The sequence below is a fragment of the Ostrinia nubilalis genome, chromosome 2 (genome assembly GCF_963855985.1).
Source record: "Ostrinia nubilalis chromosome 2, ilOstNubi1.1, whole genome shotgun sequence".
NCBI lineage: Eukaryota > Metazoa > Arthropoda > Insecta > Lepidoptera > Crambidae > Ostrinia > Ostrinia nubilalis.
Window position 1 is genome coordinate 16,287,766 of NC_087089.1, and position 8,831 is coordinate 16,296,596.

Below are 8,831 nucleotides of genomic sequence, written 5' to 3' on the forward strand. Positions count from 1 at the left end.
AGTGGCATAATAGAGTGACCAGAGTTTGCAGAAAATTCGAGACTTATTATAAACGGTGACTTTTGCTTAATACCGAAAGTAACTAATTAATCATAATTTTATAATAGCTCAAGTATGAATGAAATTTCTGGAAAAAAAAAATGAAATTTGGTCAACAAATCACAGGTGCGAATGTAACTTTTAATGTTTTTTGTTATTATACTACTGTAAAATAAAAGGAAAACTTTAAAGTAAATCTTTTTATAGCTTCATATGCTTTCTAATTTCATCAAATTCTCATCATATTGCTTTAAATTACTTGAGTAAATCACAAAAAAACAACAACAGCAAAGCTTGGTTACCCCAGTGACATTCTATAGTCCGTAGTCCCGATGCAGTCGCGGTTCGCCCCTGAGTTATGGACACATTACTGCCAAAGATTTAAACGGGAGTGCGGTTGCTCGTAAGATTTATTGAGTACAAAACTATTAATTTCAATTAAGCATTGAGTGCTTTATTCGAAAATTTCTGGATGCTTTATTGCCCGGTTTTTTATTGAACTTTTTAAGGAATAAACGATGATTTTTGCGGACAAGGATTTTTTTGCTAAAAGTCTAGTGCTTAACTCACTCAGTGCCAGGGTTCAGACGTCAATCGTCAGCGAGACTTCATTATAATAATTATGCTTCTGATTTGTATGCTCTGTGACGTCATAATATGTCAATGTTAGCCTTTCCATGCCGCTCCCATAGCTCAGGCACTGGCTGGTTTAAGGTCTAGACCTGTAAAAACGTTAACTGTCGCCATAAATGTTGGATTCCTTGAAAACCGTAACCTTAATTTCGTGCCCTTAATCCAAGTTTCCAAAAACGCCTGAAAATGTACAATTTGGAGCGTTTCTATTATTAAGCCATGTATCTGCTATTGTTTACCTAAATTCACATTCACAATAAAGTTCATTTTCATTTTCATTTTTAAAATCCCCAGATCAGCGAACATCACATCAGACTATTCATTTTCTGAAAAATCGCCTCTATTACAACTGTATAAGATGCTACAGAGTGAAGCTTGATGTGATGTCGTCTATAACTTCCTTGATCTCATTTCTGGGTCAACCAGTTCACGGTCAGTAACCGCTTAAACAAACTCAATACAAACATAAAATTGTGAATCATTAGTTGAAATATTTTCATTCTACCTTAATTTATGAATTCTTCTGAAATATAGAAAGAAAGAAAGAAAGATACATTTATTGCAATGGACATCACACAAATACAGGCAATATGTAGTTATTATGCAGTCTAAGAGACGAAAGATAAGAGAAATAGCGAGGTCTATTTGATCTAAGGTAAAAATACTACATAAATATTAGAAATGCTTGTGGACAGATTCATTCCAAACAAAAGTTGATATAATTGAACAACAACTATGCTTTCTAGTGAAGTTATAACGAGACGACAAACTGCCGGTAACTGTGTAGTGTTGTCTAAATATCGATAGATTTTATTCCTTTTTCGTCTTACAAAATATTAATGTATGTGATATTATTTTATAACTTTAAAAATTGTATACGCACTGCACAGAATTCTCAAGATGTTAACGATATCTAATGAACATACAAGAACGTCGAATTAAGTTGACATTGATTTTTCTATTGCTCTATTATTGTAAATAAGTTTAATAATCATGCAATTTTTCTATAACTAAATTATGCATTTCAAGGCAAATCTATATGATTCGAAATAACACACTCGCAACGCACAAAATGTTATTTCGTTTCACATTTTTACCTTTATCATGAAGTTAAGGGCTATCGATATTACTTTATTTTCGTATCGATATAAATATCGAGTATCGTTACTACAGTCGACTCTCCGCTAACGATTGTGACTCGCGAGCTGAAAGCACTCGAAGCAAATTGGCAGAAAGATGAACTGATGCGCTTACTCTTTTATTTTTATCGTTATTTTGCGTTCAAAATAACAATACTTTAAAAAAATTGCCTCCAATTACCGATGGGTAAATTAATAAATTATTAAAGGGCAGCGCAGGACCGTTCATTGTGGAAAACCTTGGGGGAGGCCTTTGTCCAGCAGTGGACGTCATTTGGCTGAAAACGAACGAACGAAAAATTAATAAAGTACGATAGAAAAACAAGTAAGTAAATTAAGTCTATTAACCCTTAACTGGTATCGTAAATTGGACATACGTAACTGGTATCGTGGGGGCCGCGCGGCCCCCATACTATGTTTGCTTCTAGCAAGCATGTTTTACCTTTATACTTGAATAAATGCTCATAAATGATATATATCAGGCTTTTTCTATGTAATCATTTAGTTTTTATTGTAATTAATCTTCTTACTTATATACTTCAAGACATTACATAATAGTAACAACTTTTTACGTAATATTTTTTCAAGTTTACAAATATCTATGAAACCTACGTTCAGAAAGTTTTAATCAAAAATATTATTATTTTAATTAATCCATAAAATGTGAACTTAATAATAAATAAAGTTTTAATGTAATGTTCAATAAAAATAATAAGCATTTTATAAAAATAAAAACATAAATATTATGTTGACAAACATTAGCAGGTGCTGGTGGATTTTCAGACCACTTGTATTTATTTTTTCATAGTAGCTGGATTGACTAGGTCCTACAACATCTTCATTTTCACTCTCTGAAGAAAAAACTTGAAAATCAGAATCAATATCCTCATTATCGACCGAATATTGGTTATTGGGTCTTCAAAATGACCTATAATTTTATTATCACTATATCCTTCTTCTGACATGCTACTAATCACTAATTTGGAATCAAAAACTTCGTTCTAGGTATCTTCTATTGTTTTATCACTAATAAGCCATCAATCCTGCAAGAAAAATAAAAATTGCCATGAAAAAAAAACTAACGTAACTGGTATTGTGGGGGCCGCGCGGACCCCAACACGTGCATATCTTCGTCCTGGTGAATGATACAGTGCTGAAACGCCTGCACCAGACGCGAGTAGCGCCGAAATGAGAATACCAAAAATTTTGGCTGCCCACGATTAGGGACACGAAAAAAGTATCGATACTTTATGGTATCGAGTAGGTTTCTTTTCGATACCGATACTTTTGTACTCGATAACTTGTATTCGATACTTTTACTTACCAAGTACTTTTGACAGATATCGTATCGAATAAATTACTTGTTTTTTTATTTATTCATAATTTATGGCAACATTTGCAACGCCATCTTGTTCAATCTTGCTGAAGCTTTCATTCATAGAGATAGTTCCGTTGCCGGTAGGTTGCCGGATTCACATTTCATTTGTTTAATTAGTCTATGGTTCATTGGCTGTACTGTAGCTGTATGGACTTAGATCCCTTTGCCTAACCTCACGAAAAAATCATACAAAAAAAACTCTGGTTCATTCGTTCGTTGTTGTTAACTGACAGTTGGTTGTTATTTATAACATGTTGATATTTAATGATTTTCTTGCATTATTGATAAATGATAATTGACTTATTGATATTTCAACCTATTCAGAACAGCACTCACAATTATTCTGTGTTTGTATCGGGATTTGAATCAGTGCAATATCCAAAGAATGCCGCCTACCAAGAGTGACGTTTGGCAGTATTTCGTCAAGATTAACAAAGATGAGGTGAAATGTAAGATTTGTTTCAAAACTTTAAAATCGTCAGGGAATACGTCAAACATGAATAAACATTTAAAGAAACACCCTAATTCTGATCTGATGCCTCAAGGTAATTTTTTTTAATGATTATATGGTCCTTATTTATATAACCTAAAATTTGTTTTGTAGTCATTTAATAGGCGCACGAAACTGATTATTTTATATTATTCTTTTTAGTGTAAAAGGAGATAAAAAACAAACGACGATGTCGACGATTCAGAAAAAGTTAGAACTGTCGAATTTAACGAGTCGTGATCACGAACCCCAACCATCAACAAGTACATCGAAAGCACCTGAATCAGATGCATTGCTAACAACTCCTTCACCATCTGATGTCGAGAGAATTCCAATAGTAATCAGTGGTGATGGTGAGTTAGAAGAAACCTATGCACCACCTCCAAAAAAAAGGCAACTTTCAATTGTACAATCAATGGAACGAAAATACTCTTATTTGGATGGAGGAAAAGATTATTTGAAACTCTGCAAATGTTTGCTTTATTTTATTTGCGTTGATAAAAGACCGTTTGACATTGTGAAAGGGCGTGGGTTTAAAAAATTGATGCATCAAGCATGTCCATCATTTAAAATTCCTCATGTAGATACCCTTAAAGCACAATTCGAACACTTTTATAGTGTAATGCGTTTGAAAATAGAAAATATATTTGACAATGTAGATCACGTGGCATTAACCTGCGATATTTGGAGTGAGATGATGACTGTTACCAGTTATTTAGGGGTTACTGCTCATTATTTGCAAGAAGACAAACTGGTGTCACGTTGCATAGCTACCGTTGCACTGGATCAGCGTCATACTGGTGATTTTATCGCTGAAAAATTAAAAGAAATTTGTGCAGGTATACACATCAGTTTGGATAAAATAACTGCAGTAGTTACAGACAATGGCTCGAACATGATAGCCGGCATAGCAAATTTTCTAGAAAAGAACAAACATTTATCTTGCTTTGCTCATACAATTAATCTAATTGCTGAATCTGCCATGTCAGTCAATGATTTAGGAGCATTAGTAAGCAAGGTACGAGACATTGTAAAATTTTTCAAGAGCAGTGTAATCCTCAGTGACTCTTTACGTCAAAAGCAAACTGGGTCTCAACCTCTCAAACTGATTTTAGACGTGAAGACTCGGTGGAATTCCGTCTATTATATGCTACAGAGATACATTGAATTAGCACCAATAGTTCATCAAATTTTGATGTTAAATACAAAAGCACCACCCACACCATCGGCTGTAGAAATGCAAAATATTAAAACATTGATTTGTATTTTGAAACCGCTGGAGTATGTAACCAAAGAGTTATCAGGTGAACAGTATGTAACCATTAGTAAAATAATTCCGATGGTGAACTGTTTGAAGACGCAGATTAATACTATACCTATGGCTGTAGGTGATGGTGATGATCCCCATGGAAAGGTAATAGATACAGTAAAAAAAGAAATCCTAAAACAGATAGAACGCCGATTCGGACATATTGAAGGTAATTATTTGATTGCAATGTCATGTTTGCTAGATCCGAGATTCAAGAATATCCATTTTCAGGACGCTAAAGCTTGTGCAAAGGCAATTTCTTCACTGAGAAGATATATAACAACGTCTCCTAGTGTTATCGGCAGCGATCATGACAGCGATTCCTCTCTTGAAACAACTTACGATTTTTGGAGTCACCACAAGAAATTAGCTCACACGAAAAAGCGAAGTAAAACCAGTGCTTCATCACAGTTTGAAAATAAGGATGAAATAAGCCATTATTTATCTACACAGGTTTCGCCACTCTCTTTGGATCCTCTGAAACAATGGGAAGACATGAAAGTTGTTTTCCCAAAATTATATAAATTGGCACGAGAATTTTTATCGATTCCTGCGACTTCAGTGCCCTCAGAAAGATTGTTTTCGAAAGCTGGAAGTACAATTACTAAAACCCGTAACCGCCTATCGCCAAAAAGGCTCGACAAACTTCTTTTCTTGAGCGATTGTACCGAGGAGGAATGGGATTTATAATATTTTAGATTAAAAAATTGTGGCTTTACTTACAGGTTGTTTTTATTTATCTTAGGGCTGATTTATCCATCGTAAGGTATAAGTTAACAAACCAATAAAGTATAACTCAGCGAATCAAAGTTGTCTACACCTTCATATTTATAATAAATGCATAACATAAAGTGACACTTACTTTTAATCATATTACACTTTATTGGTCTGTTAAGTGTTATCAGACGATGGAAAAATCAGCCCTTATAATTATATATGTACCATTTGTTACTTTTTCATTTTCTCTTACTGTATGAATGAAGGTACAGACGATACTTACTGAACTGACTAACATTGACAAACTAACGTATGGCGTAGGCCCTGCCTGAGAAAAGAACTCGATACTTTGAGGTATCGATACTTTTGTGTCGATTCTTTTACGAGTACGATACTTTTTTATCGATACTACTCATGAGTACAGTATCGATACTTTCTATTCGATACCGTGTCCCTACCCACGATGCGTAGCTTCTTAGAAATGAAAGAAAACGTCATGCGTGGGGGCCGCGCGGCCCCCACGATACCAGTTAAGGGTTAAAGGTCGATAAATACTAAATATGTTATCGACTAGGTAAACAATATTAGATATTTTCGTACCTACGTCTGACCTAAGCAGCTATTGTATTTTTTTATATCAGAGTGTACTTTTCGTAGAAAACAGCGCTATATCTGTATTTTACGAAAGCGCTGTTTTCTACGAAAAGTACAGTGTACACAACGATACGTTATATTATTAATTATTAAGAGCTACTGAACCAAAAATATTGTTAGACGTGCTGTCGTCTGGACACCTACATCTAAACGGTGAAAAGTAAGAAAAACTTGTAGAAAATATTTTATTTTACGGAAAATTCCACTGTTTACATTTAGAAACAGTCTAAGTTCGCAGTTTATCGTTTATTCAACGGTCTACTACATTCTGATTAATCAAAAGGTGTCCAGCAAGAAAAAAGACTAGAAAAACTGTAATTGACGTTTCAGTTGTGAGAGCTACGTAACCAATTGATTCTTTATTCCGCTGAGATAGAGATTGTTTTTCAGTAAAGCTTAGGTTCAGAATAACTCTCCTAGCTTTAAGTAAATGGAATAATTGAAGTACTAACGCCGCTCTCTTCAAGGCAAGTAATCAAATGTAAACTATCTGAATCGAAATTAACCATTGACGGTTTCTATTACAAACAATACCCAAGTATTCAGCAAAATACAATTTAATTTTATACGAAATGTCAAGAAAAGAGCAGGTTAATAATTTTATGAACAATGATTGAAACATGATTTTTCAGATCTGAGGAATTTATTGGTTCCCCATACAAAACTTTCATACTCCATTCCACCCGCAACAAAGTTAGGTACCATATTATACTAGACTAGTGAAGTATGGGAGCACGGATTAATTTAAATTATGGATGTGAATTTCCGAAAAAAAAAAACAATATTTAATGAAGTTTCTAATCAAAATCTTAGATCTGCAAATATTTGGACCATCCCGATTCCTTTCTTTATGGAGGACGCCTGAAACAAACTTTCGCCCTGAGGCCTATTTTTCGTGATGAGCAGGATTTCGACAAGGAAATTGTCCTCCTTGAAACAAAACGGCCGAAAAATATATGAGGAAATGCTTATTTTGGTTGGAGATTTTGTTTTCTTTATAAAAAAAGGGAATGGAAAATTAATTTTACAAAGACGTTTACTGACTTGACCTCTCACGGTTTTTAGCTAGGAAAAGTGCCGGCTTCCTTAAATAATAAGTAATTGTTTGGATAAAATGTTGTGAACTCGACTTTTGTGATACGAAATGATTCGGCTCTCGTTTTAGCGACGACACGACGAAAACAGTTATTATCTTTTTTATAATGTTTCTGAAGTACCTATTTAACAGCACATTTTGCTATTCCATAAAAATGTTTCTGATATTGTTATTTAAATATTTGCTGCACTTGTAGTCTACAAAATAATTGACTTGCATGTAAATTTAGTTAGCTTTGAGTTATAGAAGCTAGTTTCGAAATACAGTTAATTTAATATAGTCTTATTAAAGTTTGAAGTCAGTAAATAATACTTTATGAAAAGGTATATTAAGTAAAATTTACCCAAGGCAGATAGGTAAGTTACACTTTGCATAAATAGCACAAAACTAAGATACAAAAAATACGGTACAATTTAGGTGTTCTTTTTGCCACCATTTGATTTTCAGACGTATACCGTTTCTGTAATAAAATAAATCCGAGAAATACTCGTCAAAAGTTATCAAATCTAATGAGATAGTGTAAAGTAGGTCTACTATTTCGTATTTTACGAGTTTTTTATAACTTTACCTGAGCCTTTTTGTGGTTTTTTGTTTGTTTTAGATTCTAAAGGGGTGGTTCAAGGATAGAAAGAACTGAAAAATACAACAGTAAATAGGATAGAACTGTATATGAATTGTAATCGATTAATTTACAACACATTTACTAATAAAAGTACATAAAAATACCACTTTAAATGAGGATGTTCGAAGCTATTAAATCTACTGAATTCATGGTTTATTATGAAAGAAACCAAATCGAGTGATATGGAAAAAAAGAAGTCGTAAAAAATTATCTAACTTATATAAAATCTAAGGAAAGTTTAAACTTCGGTAACCTAATCACAGACAACCTTAAATCGACTTTGCTCGCGATAGTGATGTGCACATCGATGGAGCAACTAATGTATCGATATTAATGACATCTGCAAGTAATGTGACAGTTATGTGACCACAAAATGGTCGTTAACTATCGACAGTAGTTATTGTCATAACTATTGGTTAATAGTTTTAATTTATAATCATGATTGTAGGTATATTAAGCGGGGAATGTGCTAGATATTGCTTGAAATTAAACGTAGTAACTACTTTAGGTACGTACCTACACATTTTGAAGTTACATGAATAAGTCTGTTATAAAAAGCAAATACAATATGAATATTCTTATTCTTAAAAACTGTCATAAAATTATACTGGGCGTCAACCACTAATATCATGGTCAATAATAACATTTTCGGTTATTAGATTTTCCATTAAATTTCTTTAATCATTTTTTTGCTAGTTCAAAGTCAACGCATAACGGGTTATATAGAAAAATATTGTCATACTTACTGGTATTT

General features: G+C 33.3%; 1 long non-coding RNA gene across 1 annotated transcript; it reads left to right on the forward strand.

The window, feature by feature from the left end:
• Positions 1 to 3,027: 3,027 nt before the first annotated feature.
• On the forward strand, positions 3,028 to 5,710 carry LOC135085389 (uncharacterized). Its single transcript, XR_010260097.1, has 2 exons — positions 3,028 to 3,734; positions 3,842 to 5,710. It is a non-coding gene; the product is annotated as an uncharacterized LOC135085389 (long non-coding RNA).
• The last annotated feature ends 3,121 nt before the right edge of the window (positions 5,711 to 8,831 follow it).